Genomic DNA, 553 nt, shown 5'->3' on the forward strand with positions numbered 1-553 from the left:
ATTATTCACAAGTCTACCATAAAAGTTACTGAAAATGGATGATCCCTTTTAGCAAGCAGAGAAAACGAAAAGTACGAAGGTATAACTCAACAAAAATATTAATGGACCAGAAATTCCGTGTATATAATAGTCGTCCCTCTACATCATAGAAAATGGAAACAGACTCTTCCTGTTAGAGACTAAAAGAAAACTGTATTTTCTTGTATCCCTAACTAATGCAGAAAAATACATTCATTTATATTAAATCTGTAAGTTTCTTTTTCATATATAGTTTCTCTATGTATTCTTTCAACTTTAAACGTTTTCATTATTCAACACCAAACACCCATTTTCTTTGCCTTGATTTAGCATTTATTTGTAAATCTCTTATTGTTGACATAAATGACAACCAATAATTTCAAGATATAACCAAATGTTTTTTATATGTACGGACACACGCATTCACACAGAAATAAATAGATGGTATTTTTCACTGTGGCCTTTTGCGCGTATTTCTCTTTTTCTACTGTACGACGTGATTGGTCATATTTTTTATGATTAATCTTAAAAACTC

This window comes from Penaeus monodon, chromosome 25, assembly GCF_015228065.2.
Source record: "Penaeus monodon isolate SGIC_2016 chromosome 25, NSTDA_Pmon_1, whole genome shotgun sequence".
Taxonomy (NCBI): domain Eukaryota; kingdom Metazoa; phylum Arthropoda; class Malacostraca; order Decapoda; family Penaeidae; genus Penaeus; species Penaeus monodon.